The sequence below is a fragment of the Pristiophorus japonicus genome, chromosome 6, assembly GCF_044704955.1.
Source record: "Pristiophorus japonicus isolate sPriJap1 chromosome 6, sPriJap1.hap1, whole genome shotgun sequence".
Taxonomy (NCBI): Eukaryota; Metazoa; Chordata; class Chondrichthyes; family Pristiophoridae; genus Pristiophorus; species Pristiophorus japonicus.
The window spans coordinates 205,880,301-205,905,911 of NC_091982.1; positions in this window are offsets into that span (position 1 = coordinate 205,880,301).

The window sequence follows — 25,611 nt, forward strand, 5'->3', positions numbered from 1 at the left end:
CGGCTTGGAGGCGGACAAAAGCGGCGCATCTCGGGTGAGGGCACCAGAAAAAGGGGTTGGGGAAATTTAAGCCCTTTATCACCATGTTCAGTTTTTAAGGGGGCAACATTGCTCCACTATTCTCTTTTTCCTAATGTAATTGTAAAAATTCTTTGTGTTGATTTAATATCCCATGCAAATTTCTTTTCATACTCCCTTTTTGTAGCTCTATCTGTTTTGTGACCCTTTGCTGTTCTTTGTATTTTTCCCATTCACCATGATCTGTGCTATTTTTTGCATTTCTGTATGCTTTTTCTTATAGTTTATGAAAACATTTTCTACTGAACCTTTTTGGAGTAACTTCCAGCAACTGGCAGTGATCCAACCCAAAGCCCACAAAAGTGAAAACAGCAAATTTTAAGTCCACAGCTTCAGTCTCCCATCCGCAACAAATGAACATTGCCCTAAAACAGAGTATCAGATCTTCTTAAATATAGATTGGTGTTCTAATTGTGATCAGAGAAGTGGCAATTTTCATCACAGATACATCAGTAAATGGGTCTTTTCTAATCTGATTTATCTTATCTCCACACAACTTGATACAAAGTTTATGACCCGGCTTCATTTTTACAGAACATTTTAAGTAATAGGCTTTCCATTAACTTAAGTGGGAGTTGATTTCTGCCCCATAAAGATGGTCAGTTCAAAGATCATTTGGCTTTTGAAAGAAAGTTGTCATAAACATGGTGTCATATATGTAAACCTATAAATACCTTGTTTAACCACGAGAGGGCTCATCCCCTGGAGCAGAGCTTGAAGAGGGTAACTGAAGGCTCACTGCAGACTCACCTATTCTGAGTCCTACTTATTACCGCACAAGACCCCACTCGCTCACTGGAGATCCCCCAGCTGAACTGCTCATGAAAAGGGCACTTAAGACAAGGCTCTCGTTAGTCCACCCTGATCTACACGAACAGGTAGAGAGCAGGCGGCTTCAACAGCATACATATCATGATCGCGCAAATGTGTCACGCGAAATCGAGATAAATGATTCTGTATTCGTGTTGAACTATGGAGAAGGTCCCAAGTGGCTTCCCGGCACTGTTGTGGCCAAAGAGGGGAATAGGGTGTTTCTGGTCAAACTTTCAAATGGGCTCACCTGCAGAAACACTTGGACCAAACCACACTCAGATTCAAGGACTATCCAGAACAACCCACAATAGACTCTATCTTTTTTGACCCCCCAACACATACACAATTGGCAACCGACCCAGCGGTTGACCACGAAGCAGAACCCATCACTTACAGCAGCCCAGCAGAACTCACCACACCCAGAAGCCCTGCAAGGCCAGCTGTGCAGCAGCCCAGTGAGGGCCCAACAAACGACTCACGAAAACCAGCATTTGCACCAAGAAAGGAAGGCCCCAGATCGACTCACATTGTAAATAGTTACACTATTGACTTTGGCGGTGGGGGGGGGGGGGGGCAGCGGGGGGAGTGTTGTCATATATGTAAACCTGTAAATACCTTGTTTAACCACCAGAGTGCTCATCCCTTGGAGTCCCAAGGGATCCCATAATCCCTTGGGAGCACCTGTACATAAGGAGGCCTCACAGGCTGGAGAGGACGCTGGAGACCTGTAATAAAGGACTACAGTCATACATCACTTTAAGCTTACAGTATCTGGTCAGATTCTTTATTCAAGACTTAACAACTGGCGACGAGATATGGATGACCAACCCCAGTGCAACAATGCAGAGAACCAAGGGCATCCTGGAGAAATTTACAGAGGGAGATGATTGGGAAACCTTCGTGGAGCTACTCGACCAATACTTCGTGGCCAACAAGCTGGAAGGGGAAGTGAACACTGCCAAACGAAGGGCGATCCTCCTCACTGTTTGCGGGACACCAACATATGGCCTCGTGAAAAATCTGCTCACTCCAGTGAAACCCACAGACAAGTCGTATGATGAGTCATGCATACTGGTCCTGGAGCATCGAAATCTGAAGGAAAGCGTTCTGATGGCGAGGTACCGGTTCTACACGTACAAGAGGTCTGAAGGCCAGGAAGTGGTGAGCTACGTTGCCGAGCTAAGGCACCTTGCAGGACATTGCGAATTTGAAGGACACTTGGAGCACATGCTCAGGAACTTCTTTGTACTTGGCATTGGACATGAACTAATACTTCGCAAACCTTTGACTGTAGAGACCCCAACCTTGAGTAAAGCCATAGCAAGCCCAGGCATTCATCGCCACCAGTGACAATACCAAACAAATCTCTCAGCACACGAGTACTGCTGCAAGTACTATGAACAAAGTAATGTTGTTTTCGAATCATAACGTACAGGGCAGGACTCACATGCCTGCAGCTGCACATCCGCAGATGCCTCAGAGTCCACCATCAAGGGTGGTGAACGCAAGGCTATTAACACCTTGTTGGCGCTGCAGAGGTGATCATCATTTTCATTCATGCCGCTTCAAAGGATACGTTTGCAAGGGCTGTGGAACAATGGGACACCTCCAACGTATGTGCAGGCAAGCTGCAAACTCTGCTAATCCTGCAAACACCATGTTGCAGAGGAGAACAGATCCACGGTGAATCATGGCAAACCAGAGTCTCAGACTGAGGAGCCAGAGATATATGGGCTGCACACAAGGCGTCCCCTGATAATGCTGAAGATTGAATTAAATGGACTCCCGGTTTCAATGGAGCTGGACACGGGCGCGAGCCAGTCCATAATGAGCAAAAGACTTTTGATAAATTGTGGTGCAACAAGGCCTCAAGGCCAGTCCTGATTCTCATTCGTACTAAACTGAGAATGTACACAAAGGAACTGATTCCCGTAATCGGCAGTGCTACCGTAAAGGTCTCCTACGATGGAGCGGTGCAACATTTATCACTGTGGGTGGCACCGGGCGATGGCCCCACGCTGTTCGGCAGGTGCTGGCTGGGAAAGATATGCTGGAACTGGGACTATGTCCGAGAGCTCTCGTCCGTCGACGACACTTCATGTGTCCAGGTCCTAAACAAGTTCCCCTCGCTGTTCGAACTGGGCATCGGGAAGTTCCAAGGAACAAAAGTGCTGATCCACTTGATTCCAGGGGTGCGACTCATCCATCATAAGGCGAGAGCGCTACCTTACATGATGAGGGAGAGGGTGGAGATCGAGCTGGACTGGCTGCAATGAGAGGGCAGCATTTCATTGATCGAATTCAATGAGTGGGCCAGTCCAATTGTTCCAGTCCTCAAGGAAGATGGCACCATCAGAATCTGTGGTGATTACAAAGTAACTATCAATCGTTTCTCCCTGCAGGATCAATACCCGCGACCAAAGGCAGATGACCTATTTGTGGCGCTGCGGGATGAAAAACGTTCACAAAGCTGGACTTGACCTCAGCCTACATGACGCAGGAGCTGGAGGAATCATTGAAAGGTCTCACCTGCACCAACATGCACAAAGGTCTCTTCATTTACAACAGATGCCCGTTTGAGATTCGATCAGCCGCAGCGATATTCCAGAGGAACATGGAAAGCTTGCTGAAGTCGGTCCCACGCACCATGGTCTTCCAGGACGACATCTTGGTTACAGGTCGGGACACCGTCGAGCACCTGCAGAACCTGGAGGAGGTTCTTAGTCAGCTTAATCGTGTGGGGCTCAGGTTAAAATGCTCAAAGTGCGTTTTCCTGGCACCTGATGTGGAGTTCCTGGGGAGAAGAATCGCGGTGGACGGCATCAGGCCCACTGATTCGAAGACGGAAGCAATCAAAAACGCACCGAGACCACAGTACATGACAGAGCTGCAGTCGTTTCTAGGACTCCTGAACTACTTTGGTAACTTCTTACCGGGTCTTAGCACACTGTTGTACCACTGCACTCTTTACTGCATAAAGGAGATGAATAGATATGGGGTAAGAGCCAAGAAAATGCCTTTGAGAAAGCTAGGAAACTTTTATGCTCAAACAAATTGCTTGTGTTGTATGATCCATGTCAGCGTTTAGTACTAGCATGTGATGTGTCATTATATGGTGTCGGGTTTGTATTGCAACAAGCGAATAAATCTGGGAAATTGCAACCAGTTGCTTATGCATCCAGAAGTCTGTCTAAGGCTGAGAGGGCCTACAGCATGATCGAAAAAGAAGCGTTAGCGTGTGTTTATGGGGTAAAGAACAATATCTGTTTAGGCTAAAATTTGAATTGGAAACCAACCATAAGCCACTTATATCCCTCTTTTCTGAAAGTAAGGGGATAAATACGAATACATTGGCCCGCATTCAGAGATGGGCGGTCACGTTGTTCGTATACAACTACGCCATCCACCACAGACCAGGCACAGAAAACTGTGCCAATGCTCTCAGTAGGCTGCCATTGCCCACCACAGGGGTGGAGATGCCACAGCCTGTAGATTTAGTTATGGTAATGGAAGCATTCGAGAGTAAGCAATCACCTGTTACCGCCCGACAGATTAGAACCTGATCGAGCCAGGACACCTTATTGTCCTTAGTAAAAATCTGTGTGCTCCATGGGAGTTGGTCTAGTGTCCCGTTAGAGATGCAGGAAGAAATAAAGCCATACCAGTGGCACAGAGATGAAATGTCTATACAGGCAGACTACCTCCTATGGGGTAATTGGGTAATGGTGCCAAAAATGGACAGGGATACTTTCATTAGTGACCTCCATAGTACCCACCCAGGCATTGTAATAATGAAAGTGATAGCCAGATCCCATGTGTGGTGGCCCGGTATCGATGCAGACTTAGAGTCCTGCGTGCACAAATGTAACACATGTTAACAGTTAAGCAATGCACCCAGGGAGGCGCCACTAATTTCATGGTCCTGGCCCTCCAAACCGTGCTCCAGAATCCATTTCGACTATGCAGTCTCATTCTTGGGAAAAATATTCCTTGTGTTTGTAGATGCGTACTCCAAATGGATTAAATGTGAGATAATGTCGGCAAGCACATCCACTGCCACCATTGAAAGCCTGTGGGCCATGTTTGCCACGCACGGCCTGCCTGATGCCCTTGTGAGTGACAATGGTCCCTGCTTCACCAGTGCCGAGTTCAAAGAGTTCATGACCCACAATGGGATAAAACATGTCACATCTGCCCTGTTTAAACCAGCGTCCAATGGTCAGGCAGAGCGAGCAGTGAAAACAATCAAGCAGAGCTTGAAGAGGGTAACTGAAGGCTCACTGCAGACTCGCCTATCCTGAGTCCTGCTTATTACCGCACAAGACCCCACTCGCTCACTGGAGTTCCCCCCGCTGAACTGCTCATGAAAAGGGCACTTAAACCAAGGCTCTCGTTAGTCCACCCTGATCTACACGAACAGGTAGAGAGCAGGCGGCTTCAACAGCATACATATCACGATCGCGCAAATGTGTCACACGAAATCGAGATAAATGATCCTGTATTCGTGTTGAACTATGGAGAAGGTCCCAAGTGGCTTACCGGCACTGTTGTGGCCAAAGAGGGGAATAGGGTTTTTCTGGTCAAACTTTCAAATGGGCTCACCTGCAGAAACACTTGGACCAAACCACACTCAGATTCAAGGACTATCCAGAACAACCCACAATAGACTCTATCTTTTTTGACCCCCCAACACATACACAATTGGCAACCGACTCAACGGTTGACCATGAAGCAGAACTCATCACTTGCAGCAGCCCAGCAGGACTCACCACACCCGGCAGCCCTGCAAGGCCAGCTGCGCAGCAGCCCAGCGAGGGCCCAACAAACGACTCACGAAAACCAGCATTTGCACCAAGATGATCACCAGGGAAAGGAAGGCCCCAGATCGACTCACATTGTAAATAGTTACACTATTGACTTTGGCGGTGGTGGTGGGGGGGGGGGGGGCGGCGGGGGGAGTGTTGTCATATATGTAAACCTGTAAATACCTTGTTTAACCACCAGAATGCTCATCCCTTGGAGTCCCAAGGGATCCCATAATCCCTTGGGAGCACCTGTACATAAGGAGGCCTCACTGGCTGGAGAGGACTCTGGAGACCTGTAATAAAGGACTACAGTCATACATCACTTTAAGCTGACAGTATCTGGTCAGATTCTTTATTTAAGACTTAACACATGGAATTGCGAATGTTTACTTGAAAAGAAGAAAAAATTAGATCTAAATTAAATTAACGAGATGACAACAAATTTAGGACTGATGTTCTTTTTTGCAGTGTTCAAATATGGAATGGACTTCCAGATTGGGAAGTTGATGGCAAAAACACTGTCATCATTTCAGAAGCAACTGGCTGTTGTAGGTTTTTTTCTGGATGGACAAGCTAGGATATGCCAAATGACCTTTGTATTTATATTATCTCCACACAACTATAATCTTTGTATTTTATAATGTAAAATGTTAACCTTTATTTTGTTGCAAATGATTTTCTACTGTGCATTGTAATAGATTTCACATTTTCAGAAACGCGTATACCCCTTTTAACTATTCTCCTGCTGAAAGTGTTGATTGTTGCTGGAGCATAGAGTCATGATCATAGACATCCCTCCAATACCTCAAGTAAGTGAACATTTTTCATGTATGAGTGTAGGCAATAAATATCAATTGGTTATTCAACTGTGGAAAACATTGCAGTTGAACCCCAGCTCAATTCATCCACACACATACAAATTTTCAAGCAGAAGTCACTGCATGGTGTCAGAAGCAGAAGCTATGACTGATTTTTGCTCTGCTTAGCTCAAGAGCACATGGTAAACTATATAATCCCACTTGCTGACCAAGCTGAGATCAGCTAAGCCAGGAATTTAAACTAGAACCTTCTGGGCTGTATAACTTAGTGTTACATGGGGCAGTGCCTTTACTTTCTAAGCCACTTAGGAACTTAATAACCATGGCCTAATTATATTCAATAATTACATAAATATACTTTATAGAATCATAGAATGGTTACTGTCATGTATGTAATCTTCATGTAGCTGTAACCTTCATGTAATGCACACCTTGACCACAGGGGGTGAACTTGTGGGAGACACTCCTCACCTGGTCATCCAGGTATATAAAGGGAGGTCCCACGCAGGGTCATCACTCCTTGGTCCTGTGAATAAAGGTACAGGTCACATAGTGACCTTGTCTCTAGTATGTGCCTCGTGTTGATTTACAGTAGAGTGTAAGGACACAACATTTGGCAACGAGAAAGGGGAATCAACGACTCACGAGAATGGCCATCGGTAGCACAGAGGAACGGTACTGTGTTGGTGAGGACTGGGATGATTTCGTTGAGAGGCTCCAGCAGAGCTTTGTCACGAAGGACTGGCCGGGAGATGCAGCGGCTGACAAGCGAAGGGCGCATCTACTGACCAGCTGTGGACCGAAGATGTACGCGCTGATGAAAGACCTGCTCGCACCCGAGAAGCCGGCGGACAAGACCTTTGAGAAGCTCAGCAAACTGATCGGTGAGCACCTCAAACCGGCGAGCAGCATACACATGGCCTGACACCGATTCTATACGCACCGACGTTGGGAAGGGCAGAACATACCGGACTTTGTTGCGGACCTTCATGCTTGGCCAGCCTCTGTAAGTTCACAGACGCCTGCAGGGGGGAGATGTTACGGGATTTCTTCATTGAGCGAATTGGTCATGCCGGGATTTTTAGGAAGCTAATTGAGACCAAGGACTTGACCTTGGAAGCAGCGGTGTTGATGGCTCAAACCTTCATGGTGGGCGAGGAGGAAACCAAGATCATATACGCGTGCATCTCTGCTCCCAACGTGGCGATGGAGCAGGGAGTTAACATGGTAAATGCGACTCAGAACCCTGCAGGCAGGCAAGGGCAATTCGACACGAACCAGGCAGTAACAGACTCTAGGGTGGGTCCTCAACAGAGACAATGTCAGGTTGAACGGGCATTTACACTATCACAAGGGACAATACGTCCCGGGATGGGGCCATTGACACCCACGAACAGAGTGCTCAAGAGTAAACAAAGAGACAATCAGAGAGGAATGCCTGGTAACAGCTCTTTTGTTCACAACAATCTCAGCTCCTGCTGGAGGTGCGGGGGCAGACATATGGTGAAAACCTGCAGGTTTCAACAATTTATCTGCAGAAATTGTAACTTCAGTGGACATTTAGCCAGAATGTGCAGGAAGCCTGCAGCGAGGCTGGTTTACGAAGCAGATGAACCACAAGAGGAGTTTGCAAGGCAGGGTTATGCATGGGACACAGCAATAGACACTGAAGTTCAGCGGATTCAGGTGGTAAACATCCACAGCTCATACACAAAGACTCCACCTATGATGATGAGAGTACTGTTAAATGGCATCCCGGTATGCATGGAGCTGGACACAGGAACCAGCCAGTCACTTATGAGTGTCCAACAATTCGAGAAACTATGACCACTCAGAGCTAGCAGACCCAAACTATAATGCATTGACATGCAATTACGGATGTACACAAAAGAGATCATCCCAGTGCTAGGCAGTGCAATGTTGGTGGTCACACATAGTGGATCAGAGAACCGGCTGCCACTCTGGATTGTCCCGGGAAATGGTCCCGAACATTTGGGGAGAAGCTGGCTAGCCGAGATGGACTGGAAATGGGGGATGTGCACACCATTTCATCTGTGAAGCGAAGTTCATGCACACAGGTCCTACAAAAGTTTGAGTCACTATTTCAACCTGGTGTCGGTACTTTCAAAGGTACCAAAGTAGTGATATGCATCACCCCAGAAGCCACACCAATGCACCATAAAGCCAGAGCTGTGCCGTATGTGATGCGGGAGAAAATTGAGAGTGGGTTGGACAGGTTGCTAAGAGAGGGCATAATTTCGCCCGTTGAATTCAGCGACTGGGCAAGCCCCATCGTCCCTGTCCTAAAAACGGATGGCTCGGTCAGGATCTGTGGCGACTATCAACTGAGTGTCACTACAAGACCAATACATGCTTCCGAGAGCAGAGAAACTTTTTGCCATGCTGGCAGGTGGCAAGCTATTCACCAAGTTGGACCTCACTTCGGCCTACATGACCCAAGAACTGGCCAAAGAATCCAAGCTACTGACCACCATCACCACGCACAAGGGGCTGTTTATTTACTACAGGTGTCCATTTGGCATTCGTTCAGCAGCCGCTATCTTTCAAAGGAACACGGAAAGCCTGCTCAAATCCATCCCCGGAACAATCTTATTTCAGGACGACACCCTTATCACGGGTCGAGACACCGAGGAACACCTCCACAACTTGGAGGAGGTGCTACGCTGACTGGACCGGGTAGGCCTGCGATTGAAGAAGTCCAAGTGTGTGTTTTTGACCCCAGAGGGAGAGTCTTTGTGCAGGAGGTTTGCCGCAGACGGGATCTGGCCTACCGAATCCAAAACGGAGGCCATCTGTCGTGCACCCAGGCCCAGCAACACATCGGAGCTGCGTTCATTTCTGGGACTATTGAACTATTTCGGGAACTTTCTGCCGAACTTAAGCACATTGTTGGAGCCACTACATGTGCTCCTGCATAAGAGTTGCGATTGGTTTTGGGGGTACTGTCAGGAACGGGCTTTCAATCGGGTGCGGAACCTGCTTTGTTCGAATAAGCTGTTGACCCTGTGCAACCCCTGTAAGAAATTGGTTTTGACATGTGATGCCTCATCCTATGGGGTTGGGTGCATGTTGCAGCAGAATAATGATGAGGGCCAACTCCAACCTGTGGCTTATGCTTCCAGGTCGCTCTCCCCAGCAGAAAGTGGATATGGGATGTTTGAAAAGGAAGCACTCGCATATGTCTACGGGGTGAAAAAGATGCACCAGTACATTTTTGGCAGAAGGTTCAAGTTAGAAACGGACCACAAGCCGTTAACATCCCTGTTGTCCGTCAGCAAAGCTGTCAATGCCAATGAGTCAGCTCGCATACAGCGATGGGCTTTCACGCTGGCTGCATATGACTACACCATACGGCACCGGCCAGGCACCAGGCTTTCACTGGCCACCACTGAGGGGGCAGCAGAGCACAACGCTGAGATGGTCATGGCTGTCGATGCTTTCGACAGTGCAGGCTCCCCCATCACAGCCCACCAGATCAAAACATGGACAAACAGAGATTCCCCCTCCTATCCTTGATTAAGAAATGTGTCCTTACCGGGAAGAGGTCAGACCGTTTCACAGACGGATGGATGAACTCTCCATCCAAGCCGACTGCCTACTATGGGGCAGCCGGGTAGTCAAGCCCCAGAAGGGAAGGGAAGCATCATCAGGGAACTCCACAGTGAGCACCAACGCATTGTGCTAATGAAGGCCATTGCCCGGTCACATGTATGGTGGCCAGGAATTGACTCAGACCTGGAACACTGTGTTTGCAGGTCTACGACATGTGCCCAGCTTGGCAATGCCACCAGGGAGGCCCCACTCAGCCTGTGGCCCTGGCCCACCAAGCTATGGTCACGTATTCATGTAGACCAAGCAGGCCTGTTCATGGGGAAAATGTTCCTTATTGTTGTTGATGCGTACTCGAAATGAATCGAGTGCATCATATTGAATTTGTGCACGACATCCACCACAGTGGAGAGTTTGCATGTGGCCTTTGCGACCCATGGCTTTCTGGACATCCTGGTTTGCGACAACGGCCCATGCTTCACCACGTATGAATTCCGGGAGTTCATGTCGGGTAATGGCATCAAACATGTCAGGACAGCACCATTCAAGCTGGCTTCCAATGGCCAGACGGAACATGCGGTCCAAATCATAGAGCAAGACATGCTCCGGATTCAAGGACCCTCCCTTCAATGTCGCCTATCGCGCCTCCTGCTGGCATATAGGTCCCGACGGCATTCACTCATGGGAGTCCCGCCAGCGGAACTACTCATGAAACATACACTTAAAACTTGGCTGTCCCTCATTCATCCAGTTCTGTCAGACATTGTTGAGGGCAAACGCCAGTCCCAAAATGAGTGCCATGACCGTAACTCAAAGTGGAGATGTATAGGAATCGATGATCCTGTATTTGTTCTTAATCACGCTTTGGGGCCCAAGTGGCTTGAGGGTACTGTAATTGGTAAAGAGGGGAATAGGGTCATAGTGGTCAGACTTAACAATGGACAGATATGCCGCAAGCATCTGGACCAAGTAAAAAAAAGGTTCAGTATGGACACTGAGGAACCTGAGGAAAATCATGAGATGCTGCCCACACCACTGCCAGTGAACGAGCAACAAGAACTTTCAGCAACATGCACAGTCCCTGCGGCCAGCCCGGACGAGCCGGAATCACCTCAGGTGACAAAGACGCATGCCAAGGCTCAATAACCAGAGCCCCAACTGCGGCGCTTCACGAGAGAGCGTCGACCGCCTGAAAGACTCAATCTTTGACCCAAAGACGTTGGGGGGGCGAGGTGATGTCATGTTTGTAACCTTCATGTAACTGTAACCTTCATGTAACAACACTGTACACTGTATACACCTAAGAAATGCACACCTTGAACACGGGGGTGAACTTGAGGGAGACACGCCTCACCTGGTCATTCAGATATATAAAGGGAGGTCCCACGCAGGGTCATCACGCCTTGGTCCTGTGAATAAAGGTACAGGTCACAGAGTGACCTTGTCTCCAGTATGTGCCTCGTGTTGATTTAAGTAGAGTGTCAGGACACAATAGTTGCAGCATGGAAGAATGCCATTTGGCCCATCGAGCCCTTGCTGGTTCTCTGCAAGATCATCTCAGGTAGTCCCACTCCCCAGCCCTTTCCCCATAGCCCTGCAATCCTTTTTTTTTCAGATACTTATCCAACTCCTTTTTAAATGCCGTGTTTGAGTCTGCCTCCACCATGCTTTCAGGCAGGGCATTCCAGATCCTAAACACTCACTTCATTAAAAAGTTTTTACATACATCGCCTTTGGTTCTTTTGCCAATCACCTTAAATCTGTGTCCTCTGGCTCTCGATCCTTCTGCCAATGGGAACAGTTTCCCTCTATCTACTCTGTCCAGACCCCTCATGAATTTGAACACCTCTATCAAATCTCTTCTTAATCTTCTCTGCTTTAAGGAGAACAACCCCAGCTTCTCCAGTCTATCCACGTAACTGAAGTCCTTCATCCCTGGAATCATTCTCATAAATCTTTTCTGCACCCTCTCCAAGGCCTTCACATCCTTCCTAAAGAGCAGTGCCCAGAATTGGACACAATACTCCAGTTGAGGCGGAACCAATGTATTATACAGGTTCATCATAATTTCCACGCTTATGTACTCTATGGGCTGGATTTCAGACTTTTTTGTTTTCGGGGCAAAAATGGAGGCGGGGCGGGAAAGTTACCGGACGGGAATAGTTTGCACTTTGTTATGGAAGCTTCGGCATCTGGACCCTGCGTCAGGGGAGATGTTGTACACTGCTTGTGGCGCAAGGATGAAAAACTCATGAACTAAACCTCCGGGCCAGGTGCGCTCCAAGAGAGGCCTAAGGAGAGAGGGGGGTGGGAACCTTAAAAAAAACCACACAAAAACATTGCCCACGCCACCACAAAACAAATCGCTGAAACAATTAAAAGAATAAAGACTCGCACTTACTTTTGGAGTACCTTACCTGCCTCTGTGTTGCCGGCTATCCTGGACTGCATTGATTTCCCAGGCAGCCATTGCAGGCGAACTTCCAGGTGGATGGATGGGGCAAAACTCCAAAGTACTGCCGGTGTTGCAACAAGAGGCATTGCACACCCGATGCAGCTCTTCCCACATGTGCTGCTCAGCACCGCCGCAAAAACCGGAGGGTCGCGACGGAGTGCAGGAAACCTGAACAGCGCTTTTCTCGCCATTCCTGGGTAAAGGACCGGAAAATCTAGCCCATTTATTTATGAAGCCCAGGATTCCGTAAAATTTTGTAACTGCTTTCTCAACTTGCCCTGCCACCTTCAACGATTTGTGTACATATGCCCCTAGGTCTCTCTGTTCATGCACACCTTTTAGAATTTATCCTTTAGTTTATATTTCTTCTCCTCATTCTTCATACCAAAATGTATCACTTCGCACTTTTCTGCATTAAATTTCATCTGCCACGTGCCCGCCCATTCCACCAGCCTGTCTATGTCCTCTTGAAGTCTATTATTACCCTCCTCACTATACTTCCAAGTTTTGTGTAATTTGCAGTATGAAGATAAAATATGTTTTCAAAAATAGATTAGTTGTCTCGATGTTAGATTTGTACATAAATTTAAACGCTTGCCCACATAACAATAGTGACTGCAGGCTAAAATCATCCCATAATGCTCCACATATTACCTCTTCTGTGGATGTGTTAAAATATTGCATAGGCGCAGAAGAGGAGAAATGCAGAAAATTATTCTATGGGAAATTAGCTGTTCTGTCTGGTCATGCAGTGAGGAGAAGGACAGTATGAGATCTCCAGCAGGGCAGTGAAGGACTGGAAAAGGCAGTGAAGGATTCCACACAGATCGATAGTCCATTCACTTACTCAACTCAGAGTGGAGCAGAGATAAAATTACTAATATTATTAATCTTAAGCAAATGCAATTTGCTTCAGTGAAATGGGGGAAAGGAACAGACACAATGATCTATAAATGGTACATTGATTTCATTCCTCTTCAGTATTCTATAAAGAAAGAAAGAACTTGAATTTCTATGGTGCCTTTCATAAAGTGCACGCCAAAAAGCTTTCCAGCCAATGAATTACTTTTGAAGAGTAGTAAAGGAGGGAAACACTGTGACATTTTGATGTCCATAATGTTTAAATTAAAAATCAAGGCTCTACAAAGTCAAACATAATGTTGTATAATGAAATATAAACAGAAAATGCTGGAAATCCTCAGCAGGTCAGGCAGCAGCTGTGGAGAGAGAAATAAAATTAACATTTCTGCTCGATGAAACATTAAAGGCTGGAGTTTCGGCTTTGCTGATTTTGGGGCGGTAATGGCGACGAGGCGGTAAAATTTGCACCCGGGAACAGTCTCAGTCATCAAAATTGGACAGTTAGGCCCTGAGTGTGGGGCAGAGTGCTAAGGGAGGTGTTGTGCACCTCTGTTAGGGCGCTAGGCCAGATGAGCATGGGAAAATCCTGAGCTAAGAGGCTGGCCCAGGAGCACTCTAAGATAGGCCTGGGGAGAAAAAAAAACTTGAAAAAAAACACCAAAAACATTCCAAATAAATAGCCCACACTACACAACATTAATCACAAAAGAAAATGAAAGAAAAAACAAGTACACTTACCTGAGACAGACATTACTTACCTCACTGCAGCCGCTATAGGTTGGACCACTCGTTTTTTCAGGCAGTCCAAGCAGGGCACGCTGCCGTGCGTAAGGGTTGGGCAGGAGTCCAAAAGCGAGCTGGTGTCACAACCAGGGGTGTTGCACACCGGCTCAACTTTTCCGGGCAGTAATGCTCTGCGCCCCACCGAAACTGGCCCTGAAAACCCCCGCGGGGCGCTGGAAGCTGACTGCCCGCCCAGAAGAGCTCACCGCCGCCATTGCCGCCGCTCCGGGGTGAAAACAGAGGCAGACATCATCGAAAATCCAGCCCTAAGTTTGTTTCTCTCTCCACAGGTGCTGTCTGACTTGCTGAGTATTTCCAGCATTTTCTGCTTTTATTTCAGATTTCCAGCATCCGCAGTATTTTGCTTTGGTTATATTGTATAATGACTCCATTGGTTGAGGTTACACCAAAACCTGTTCAAACATTCTATTAACATTTTATTGTTATTTTACAAAAGTACTGACAAGATTGTGTAAATGCAGTTATTTTCACAATTTGCTCTCAAAATTCATCTATGCCTTATTATTATTGCCTCGAGAGTCTCCTGACTCTAAACCATGGTCAAACTGAGGGAAGATATTCTGCCCTAATGTGGCAAGCCAAGCAAGAATGAAAATCAGCCACTCTAACTGGCCCTCACATGGCAGGATCCTTGTCAATGTATTACATTAAAAGAATTAACCCAATTATAGAAGGTATTGAGTGATGGACTGGGAATGAAGTTGTGTTTGGTTGATGTTTTCTGAGAAGATGCAAGAAGATTGGGATCAAATAAGCCAACACATTCATGAAGCAGAGGAAGATACAGATGTTTTGGGAGAGAGTAGGCCAGCAAGATTACTTTTAGATTGCTCTAGCAAAGAACTGGAACAGACATATTGGCCAAATGGCATCCTCTGTATTACAAATGTCAATGCATCTATCAGTAAGATCTCAGTATTTCTAGGCCATTGTGTCTGAATAAAGCCAATATACGTTAATGGATATGCTGGTGGTGAATCCGAGGGGAAAGTTAATACAATATATTCATAAAAATAAAATGACACTGGCTTAAGTTTCAAGATACATTGTAGTTCAAAAAACATTAATGCATTATTTACTTGAATACAGTTGATTGCGTGCTCCTCATTACATAGAAAATAAAATTATCAACACAGATGAATATAATTAATCATGTAGGAATATTAAAGCGTTCTGATTAGAGACTGTAAGCTCACTACTGTCTTATTTAATAGCCTGAAATTTAATATAGGGTGTATTGGGGGTAGAAATTAATTTGCTTGGATTCCAGAATATTACATTATTGAACTGGAACAATTACAATTGTGGCTGTTTATAAAGACACACATTTTTTTGCAATTAAAGTAATAAATGAACAAAACAGTTCAGGACTGGCCAAAGCTTGTAGAGTAAATGTGTGAGACTAATAATGTAGTAAGACATGTTAAATTGTGATATTCCATATTAGTACATAGTTAAAGGAGAAATTTGTGATTATTCTCCAGCAGCTCAATCCTTCACATGGAAAGAGCTTGATGAGCTAAAAGACCTCTTCCTGTTCCACTTTTATATTTCAATTTCATTCCCACCAATTCAGCTCCAATAATGGCAAATGGTAAGCTAGATACTTGGAAATTGTCAAGTACCATATAATATGTGCTGCTTAATTTGAAACACTTGGACCAGACAAATGCATTGTTATTAATTACTTGTTTAGTTTAATAGAAGTGATAATTTTGCTGCCTTAATTACACACTTTATATAAACCAGCATATCTATTATGTGCAGTAATGTGTGAAGTATTCAATTAAATGAAGTGGTTACAAAGGGACTGCATGGCGAATGAACTTGCTGTGGTAACTGTACCTCATATAAAATAAATTCTGGTTTTCCAGAAGTAGCTTTTGTGAATATAGGCCTTGGCCTAATGCTAACATCATATGTATAATAGAAGAACAGTGTCTCAATTTTAGAATTTAAACATGAACAATGGCATAAAAGTGGTTTCCCTGTACTATTATTGTAATTCTTTTGACACCCATGCTGACTCATTTTGTTTTTATTCTTGTGGTATTGTTGGCTGAGATTAATTTCTGGACTACAGTAACACCATGGTTTATCCTCTTCAGGGCTGAGGTCAACAATTGTGTGCTGTGTGCTTTAGGGGAATCAAGCTTATTGTGACACTGTTCTATAAATTGTATTCATATCTCTTTCGTAGCTTATTTGGGGAATTAGTAAAGCAGAGCATTGGAGGATTGCTGTGAAGCACAGATCCTCAGACATGGGATTTGCAAAGTAAACAAATGATCAGTTAGCAGCAGCACTAGTGTGTCAAATTATAAATCTAATTTAGCAATCTAAATTAAATCTGAATGCATTTCCATTGTAATTTTAGTGACATTGCAAATCATTTTCTGCTGTACAGCGAACTAAAGTTATTGCATAAACCTGGAATCAAGGACTCAACCTGGCTTTGGAGTGAGACTCTCTGAAACATAGACATAGAAACATAGAAAATAGGTGCAGGAGTAGGCCATTTGGCCCTTCAAGCCTGCACCACCATTCAATAAGATCATGGCTGATCATTCCCTCAGTACCCCTTTCCTGCTTTCACTCCATACCCCTTGATCCCTTAAGCCGTAAGGGCCATATCTAACTCCTTTTTGAATATATCCAATGAACTGGCATCAACAACTCTCTGCGGGAGGGAATTCCACAGGTTAACATCTCTCTGAGTGAAGAACTTTCTCCTCGTCTCAATCCAAAATCTCTTATCTCTTGTCCGTAGACTGTGTCCCCTGGTTCTGGACTTTCCCAACATCGGGAACATTCTTCCTGCATCTAACCTGTCCAGTCCCGTCAGAATTTGATATGTTTCTATGAGAAGCCGTCTCATCCTTCTAAACTCCAATGAATACAGACCCAGTCGATCCAGTCCCTCCTCATATGTCAGTCCTGCCATCCCGGGAATCAGTCTGGTGAACCTTCGCTGCACTCCCTCAATAGTAAGAATGTTCTTCCTCAGATTAGCAGACCAAACTGAACACAATATTCCAGGTGTGGCCTCACCAAGGCCATGTACAACTGCAGTAAGACCTCCCTGCTCCTATACCCAAATCCGCTAGCTATGAAGGCCAATATACCATTTGCCTTCTTCACTGCCTGCTGTACCTGCAGGCCAACTTTCAGTGACTGATGTACCATGACACCCAGGTCTCGTTGCACCTCCCCTTTTCCTAATCTGTCGCCATTCAGATAATATTCTGCCTTCGTGTTTTTGCCACCAAAGTAGATAACCTCACATTTATTCACACTATACTGCATCTGCCATGCATTTGCCCACTTACCTAACCTGTCCAAGTCACCCTACAGCCTCTTAGTGTCCTCCTTACAGCTCACACCGCCACCCAGCTTAGTGTCATCTGCAAACTTGGAGATATTACACTCAATTCCTTCATCTAAATCATTAATGTATATTTTAAATAGCTGGAGTCCCAGCACTGAGCCCTGCGGCACCCCATTAGTCACTGCCTGCCATTCTGAAAAAGACATGTTTATCCCGACTCTCTGCTTCCTGTCTGCCAACCAGTTCTCTATCTACATCAGTAAATTACCCCCAACACCATGTGCTTTAATTTTGCACACTAATCTCTTGTGTGGGACCTTGTCAAAAGCCTTTTGAAAGTCCAAATACACCACATCCACTGGTTCTCCCTTGTCCACTCTACCAGTTACATCTTCAAAAAATTCCAGAAGATTTGTCAAGCATGATTTCCCTTTCATAAATCCATGCTGACTTAGATCGATCCTATCACTGCTTTCCAAATGCGCTGCTATTTCATCTTTAATAATTGATTCCAACATTTTCCCCATGACTGATGTGAGGCTAACTGGTTTATAATTAACCGTTTTCTCTCTCCCTCCTTTTATAAGAAAGTGGTGCTGCGTTAGCTACCCTCCAGTCCAGAGGAACTGATCCAGAATTGATAAACTGTTGGAAAATGATCACCAATGCATCCACTATTTCGAGGGCCACATCCTTAAGTACACTGGGATGTACACTATCAGGCCTCGGGGATTTATCGGCCTTCAATCCCATCAATTTCCCTAACACAATTTCCCGCCTAATAAGGATATCCTTCAATTCCACGTTCTCATTAGATCCTCGGTCCCCTAGTATTTCTGGAAGGTTATTTGTGTCTTCCTTCATGAAGACAGAATCAAAGTATTTGTTCAACTGGTCTGCCATTTCTTTGTTCTCCATTATAAATTCACCTGAATCTGACTGCAAGGGACCTACGTTTGTCTTCACTAATCTTTTTCTCTTCACATATCTATAGAAGCTTCTGCAATGAGTGTTTATGTTCCCAGCAAGTTTCCTCTCATACTCTATTTCCCCCTCCTAATTAAACCCTTTGTCCTCCTCTGCTGAATTCTAAATTTCTCCTAGTCCTCAGGTTTGCTGCTTTCTCTGGCCTTGGATTTAACACTATCCTTAATTTCCCTTGTTAGCCACGGTTGAGCCACATTTCCCGTTTTATTTTTACTCCAGACAGGGATGTACAATTGTCGAAGTTCATCTATGTGATCCTTAAATGTTTGCCATTGCCTATTCGCCGTCAACCCTTTAAGTATCATTCGCCAGTCTATTCTAGCCAATTCATGTCTCATACAACCGAAGTTACCTTTCCTTGAGTTCAGGACCCTAGTCTCTGAATTAACTGTATCACTCTCCATCTTAATAAAGAATTCTACCATATTATGGTCACTCTTACCCAAGGGGCTTCACACAACAAGATTCAAAATTAGTCTTTTCTCATGACACATCACCCAGTCTAGGATGGCCAGCCTTCTCATTGGTTCCTCGACACATTGGTCTAGAAAACCATCCCTAATACGCTCCAGGAAAACCTCCTCCACTGTATTGCTACCAGTTTGGTTAGCCCAATCGAAATGTAGATTAAAGTCGCCCATGTACCTTTATTGCACGCATCCCTAATTTCTTGTTTGATGCTGTCCCCAACCTCACTACTACTGTTTGGTGGTCTGTACACAACTCCCACTAGCTTTTTCTGCCCTTTGGTATTCCGCAGCTCTACCCATGCAGATTCCAATCATCCAAGCTAATGTCCTTCCTTACTATTGCGTTAATTTCCTCTTTAACTAGCAATGATACCGCACCTCCTTTTCCTTTCTGTCTATCCTTCCTGAATGTTGAATACCCCTAGATGTTGAGTTCCCAGCCTTCGTCACCCTGAAGCCATGTCTCCGTGATGCCAATTATATCAAATTCATTAATTGCTGCCTGTGCAGTCAATTCGTCCACCTTATTACGAAAACTCCTCGCATTGAGGCACAGAGCCTTCAGGCTTGTCTTTTTAATGCACTTTGCCCCTTTAGAATTTTGCTGTAATGTGGCCCTTTTTGATTTTTGCCTTGGATTTCTCTGCCCTATACTTTTACTTTTCTTCTTTCTACCTTTTGCTTCTGCCCCCATTCTACTTCCCTCTGTCTCCCTGCATAGGTTCTCATCCCCCTGCCATATTAGTTTAACCCCTCCCCAACAGCACTCGCAAACACTCCCCCGAGGACATTGGTTCCGGTCCTGCCCAGGTGCAGACCGTCCGGTTTGTACTGGTCCCAACTCCCCCAGAACCAGTTCCAATGCCCCTCCCTTCTGCACAACTCTTCATGCCACATATTCATCTGAGCTATCCTGCGATTCCTGCTCTGACTAGCACGTGGCACTGGTAGTAATCCTGAGATTACTACCTTTGAGGTCTTACTTTTTAAGTTAGTTCATAGCCCCCTAAATTCAGCTTGTAGGACCTCATCCCATTTTTTACCTATATCGTTGGTACCTATATACACTATGACAACTGGCTGTTCACCCTTCCGCTCCAAAATGTCCAGACATCCTTGACCCTTGCACCAGGGAGGCAACATACCATTCTCGAGTCTCGATTGCGGCTGCAGAAATGCCAATCTATTCCCCTTACAATAGAATCCACTACCACTATAGCTCTCCCACTCTTTTTCCTGCCCTCCTATGCAGCAGAGCCACCCATGGTGCCATGAACTTGGCTGCTGCTGCCCTCCCCTGATGAGTCTTCCTCCGCAACAGTATCCAAAATGGTGTATCTGTTTTGGAGGGGGATGACCACAGGGGACCCGTGCACTACCTTCCTTCCACTGCTCTATCTGTTGGTCACCCATCCCTTATCTGTCTGTGTAAACTTTACCTGCGGTATGACCAACTCACTAAATGTGCTATTCATGGCATCCTCAGCATCACGGATGCTCCAGAGAGAATCCAAGTACAGCTCCAGTGCTGCAATGTGATGTGTCAGGGGCTACAGCAGGAAACACTTCCTGCATATGTAGTCATCAGGAGGTATTCTCATACTAATTTGGTTAATTTGGAGAGGGGTTGAATTTCCACAGACATTCTCCCATTTGTATACCATAACTTTGGTGAAAAAGTTGCAGAAACCATTAAAAAACTGTTTCTGCCTTTTTTTCCAGCGTTTCCATGGCTCTTGCACCAAAAGTACAATGGAGGATCAGGAAACTCCCCATGGCATTCATCCTCATGCAAGTCTAGTTTCAAAACTGGTTTTTATAGCTTCCCTCAGACTTTTTTTCTGAACAAATACTTTGGTTCTGTCTTCACTGAGGAAGACACAAATAACTTTTCGGAAATACTGGGGGGCCGAGGGTCTAGCAAGAAGGAGGAACTGAAGGAAATCCTTATTAGTCAGGAAATTGTGTTCAGGAAATTGATGGGATTGAAGGCCTATAAATCCCCAGGGCATGAGTCTGCATCCCAGAATACTTAAGGAAGTGGCCCTAGAAATTCTGGATGCTATGGTGGTCATTTTCCAACATTCTGTCGACTCTGGATCAGTTCCTATGGATTGGAGGGAAGCTACTGTAACCCCACTTTTTAAAAAAGGAGGGAGAGAGAAAACAGGGAATTATAGACCGGTTAGCCTGACATCAGTAATGGGAAAAATGTTGGAATCAATTATTAAAGACGTAATAGCAGCGCATTTGGAAAGCAGTGACAGGATTGGTCGAAGTCATCATGGATTTATGAAAGGGAAATCATGCTTGAAAAATCTTCTGGAATTTTTGGAGGATGTAATGAGCAGAGTGGACAAGGGGGAGCCAGTGGATGTGGTGTATTTTGGACTTTCAAAAGGCTTTTGACAAGGTCCCACACAAGAGATTAGTGTGCAAAATTAGAGCACATGGTATTGGGGGTAATGTATTGACGTGGATAGGGAACTGGTTGACAGACACGAAGCAAAGAGTAGGAATAAACGGGTCCTTTTCAGAATAGCAGGCAGTGACTAGTGCGGTACTGCAAGGTTCAGTGCTGGGCCCCAAGCTATTTACAATATACATTAATGATTTGGACGAAGGAATTGAATTTATTATCTCCAAGTTTGCAGATGACACTAAGCTGGGTGGCAGTGTGAGCTGTGAGGAGGATGCTAAGAAGCTGTAGGGTGACTTGGACTGGTTAGGTGAGTGGGCAAATGCATGGCAGATAATGTCGATAAATGTGAGGTTATCCCCTTTGGGGACAAAAATAGGGAGGCAGAATATTATCTGAATGGTGATAGATTAGGAAAAGGGGAGGTGCAACGAGACCCAGGTGTCATGGTACATCAGTCATTGAAAGTTGGCATGCAGGTACATCAGGCGGTGAATAAGGCAAATGGCATTTTGGTCTTCATAGCGAGAGGATTTGAGAATAGGAGCAGGGAGGTCTTACTGCAGTTGTACATAGTCTTGGTGAGGGCACACCTTGAATATTGTGTACAGTTTTGGTCCCCTAATCTGAGGAAGGACAATCTTGCTATTGTGGGAGTGCAGCGAAGGTTCACCAGACTGATTCCTGGGATGGCAGGACTGACATATGAAGAAAGACTGGATCGACTTGGCTTATATTCACTGGAATTGAGAAGAATGAGAGGGGATCTCATAGAAACATGTAAAATTGTGACGGGATTGGGCAGGTTAGATGCAGGAAGAACGTTCCCGTTGTTGGGGAAGTCCAGAACCAGGGGCCACAGTCTATGGATAAGGGGTAAGCAATTTAGAACCGAAATGAGGAGAAACTTCTTCACTCAGAGAATTGTGAACCTGTGGAATTCTCTACCACAGAAAGTTGTTGAGGCCAGTTCGTTAGATATATTCAAGAGGGAGTTAGATGTGGCCCTTACGGCTAAAGGGATCAAAGGGTATGGAGAGAAAGCAGGAATGGGGTACTGAAGTTGCATGATCAGCTATGATCATATTCAATAGTGGTGCAAGCTCGAAGGGCCGAATGGCCTACTCCTACTCCTATTTTCTATGTTTCTATGTTTCTGTGGGCCCCAAGTTTCGAGCTGCGCCTAGAACGGCGCAGTCCCGACCTGGACGCCCATTTTTCGCGCTACAAAGTGCGCCTAAAAAAAACCTCCGTATTCTCCACCTCCCTGCAGGTCCTCTGGCCCTCGGCGCGGCACAGCAGGAGCTGTAGGGGGCGGAGCCAGATCCCTGCGCTGAAAACAGTGCCGGGACCTCTGCACATGCGCGCTACAGTGGGCACACAAGTGCAGTAGCTCCAGGCACCCGAAACTGTGTGGGAGGGGCCCAAAGCACGCAGCCCCTAGCCCTGGCCAAATGGCCTCACTGGGGCTGCGTGAATAAGGCTCCTCCCACGCCCAGCTCCTGCTTCCTCCCGACTCCCGGTCCTGCTTAACCCTGCCCTCCCCCCCCACCGGACCCAACCCGACTCGACCCGTCTGCCGCTCCTGCTTCTCTCCCCCCCCCGGACGGGACCCGACCCGACTCGACCCGTCTGCCGCTGCCGCTCCTGCTTTCCCCCCCCCGGCCCACCCCCCGGACCGGACCTGACTCGACCTGACTGCTGCTGCCGCTCCTGCTTTCCCCCCTCCCTACCCCCCGGACCGGACACGACTCGACCCGTCTGTCGCTGCCGCTGCCGCTCCTGCTTCCCCACCCTCCCCCCCAGGACTGGACCCGACTCGACCCGACTGTCGCTGCCACTGCCGCTCCCGCTTCCGCTCCCCCCCGACTCGACCCAACTCTACTCCCGCCCCCGCCCCCGGACTGGATCCGACCTGACCTCCCCCTCCCCGACCTCCCCCCCTCCCTCCCTGACCTCCCCCGATCTGACCTCCCTCTCCCTCTCCACCCCCCCCCCGCCCCGCCGACCTGAACCGAACCTCCCTCCCCGACCCGACCCAACGCCACCTACCTGTAAATCTGGTGCTGGGGACAGGCCATGCCCGAAATCTCAGGCCCGGCCCGTTCAGCCTTCGGTCCCGACGGCAAACCGCTTCCTGAAAGGCCTGCCTGAAGAACTTTCACACAGGTAGGAACATGGTTTATTTAATCTTTTCTTTGCTTATAAATTTTTATTCAAGTTGGATTTATTTGTATAATATTTGTATAAGTATAACTAAGGATTTATTGTAGAATTTAATGACTTCCCTTCCCCCCCTCCTCCCCCCCTCGTTCCCGACGCCTAATTTGTAACCTGCGCCTGATTTTTTAATGTGTCGACAGGGTTTTTTCAAGCATACAAAAATCTTCACTTACTCCATTCTAAGTTAGTTTGGAGTAAGTTTTCACTCACGAAACTTTGAAATCAGGCTTAATTGGCCGGACACGCCCCCTTTTGAAAAAAAGATTCTGTTCCAAAGTGAAACTGTTCTAACTGACTAGAACTGGAGCAAACTAAATGACGAGAATTCCGATTTCTAAGATACTCCGTTCTACACCAGTTGCTCCTAAAATTCAGGAGCAAATCATGTGGAAACTTGGGGCCTATATTTCTGTTTAAACCTACAAAATAAAGGGATCGAAATTGCTCCTTTGTGCAAGGCCAGTTAGTGCCTCTGGCTAGTACTAACAGAGCAATAAGTGGTCTGCGCCTGGGGCAGGCAGCAGAACTGACCCGGCCTGAATCGCGAGTCACTTCTGCTGCCTGGGTGGTGCTGTACACGACAATAAAGTCATCGCCGTGTGCGCCGACTCCTTTGCACGTGCGGGGGTGCGATCGGCGCTGGGTGATGCCACCGACAGCTTCTCGAGACGCAAAGCCTTCGGTGAATGGGGCGCTGCGGCCTCCCTTAAAGGAGAGGGCCTAGGGCTGTGGCTGCTATCTTAATTTAATTGTCGCTGACTCTGGAGTCGACCCGACAAAGGCAGTTGCTGATTCGGCCAAAACCCTCCCTGGTGGCCCAGTGGGCGCCACAGTGCCGGCTCCAGGCTTTGCAGTGACCCTCCACTTTAAGAGAGGGGGAGGGATGTTGCGAAGCGTCAGCGTGACGCTGACTCACAGTGCCGCGCTCCTGCCCCGAGAGCGCCCGAGATCACCCGAGAGCGCCAGCATTATTTTTGAAATTTCAAGTGCCCAATTTCGGGGCTCTTGCATGCTGCTGCCACCAGGTGATAAAAAAATCTCATAACTTAAATTATGCACTCCAAACCCAATGTGGGGCAATTTCATGCCCTTAAAAACTGCTGCACAAATGCTCTCTGGACATTTACCTTTTAACTGCTGGGAGAAGTCTGCATATGTTTGCAACTTCTAGGTAGACAGTTTAAACACATTACTGCCTGGCTAGAACATATTTTGTAGCTGCTGGCCTGTGGCCATTATTTGTAATATAATAGGAATATAATAAAAGTCTATGGCCGAGAAATGTGGGTGATTTGTGTCACCCATTACCACCATGAAATGCCAAAAAAACAGCGGCTGCCAGTTGGCGTGTCCTGCGGCAGCCAGCATTTTCAGTAGGTCGACAGTGCTGCCATTACCTGCCATCGGAAATGTATTTTAATGAGTTGAAGTGTGACGTCAATCAGCATGCAACACCAAATTGACTCTAGCTCATCCATTTTGGAGTTCGCCGCTCCCATTGCTGCCCACTCTAAATCACGCCAATGAGTGCTGCTGCTAAAAGGTTTTTCAGCAGCGTTAATTGCCATGCAGTGTCTGGCAGAACTGACGAGGATGGACGCTGACAGGTGGAAAACACCTCAGATGGATGTCAGAACTTAAAAGTCTCCTTTGCCAAGGTTCTTCTTCTTTTCAACTTTCATGGGGGGCGAGGGGGGTTTCGGTTGCATTTTCTGGCAGCGTTCCGGGAGGACTACAATGTTTGTGGGTCAGTGAATCAATGGGTATATTCCATTGCAACATTTGAAGATGATCTCTGAAGATCTCTTTTATCTTTATGATAGCATCCCCTGAAGATCACCCCCTAGCAAATCTGGACTCAACTGCTTAAGGTTTTAAGGAATTTTAAATCATTTGTTCAAAATTCCATAACCATTATTTATCAAATAATTGTTTTGTGTTGAGTATGCAAGACCCACTAAAAGCTGACTACACTTTTAA